An 827-nucleotide genomic window follows, 5' to 3' on the forward strand; every position below is an offset into this window, starting at 1 on the left:
AATTACCCCTTCCCCTGTGTGTCACATCTATAACTGCCCCCATTATCCCTGTACCTACAGAATTACCCCTTCCCCTGTGTGTCACATCTAAAACTGCCCCCATTATCCCTGTACCTACAGAATTACCCCTTCCCCTGTGTGTCACATCTATAACCGCCCCTCATTATCCCTGTACCTACACAATTACCCTTCCCCGGTGTGTCAGAATTCACCCACCGCACACTGGGGGTTGGAGTGGAGCCCAGAGGGGCACAGCCATGGCTGACATTTATTTGGGGGCAACAGTGCGGCCAGGAGGCAGATAGGTCAGCTAGTGACCCAATCCAGGTCATGGCCCATACTTTAGGAAATGAGCTGTAAATGATTTGGGTACATTGACACTTATATGCTGCCTGGTGTGTACAATGATCAGGATGTACAGACTGTGATTATTATTATTAATAAACAGGATTAGTGCCAACATATTCCGCAGCGCTGTACAATAAATAGTGGCTACAAATGACAGACGAATACAGACACCAGAGGAGGAGAGGACAGAAGAGCTTACAATCCAGGACGTGTGGAAATATCACACAATAGGAGGGGGATTTGGAATGGTGGTGATCAGTGTACGCAGATATTTGGAGGTTAGGTTGGGTTGTGAAATTTTTAGTTTTGGAATGAGCTGTGTTTGTGGTATTTCTTGCCGTTCATTCATTAGGAATTAGATGGGAACCAGCCAGACCGGTGTGAATGTGATGTAAGAAGCTGCAATCAGAGGAAGAAATAACAATATAATAACAATACAGAGCAGTGAGAGGTTTATTCACCCAAAGGTCAGTGCATGT

This window comes from Pyxicephalus adspersus, chromosome 4 (genome assembly GCF_032062135.1).
Source record: "Pyxicephalus adspersus chromosome 4, UCB_Pads_2.0, whole genome shotgun sequence".
Classification (NCBI taxonomy): Eukaryota; Metazoa; Chordata; class Amphibia; order Anura; family Pyxicephalidae; genus Pyxicephalus; species Pyxicephalus adspersus.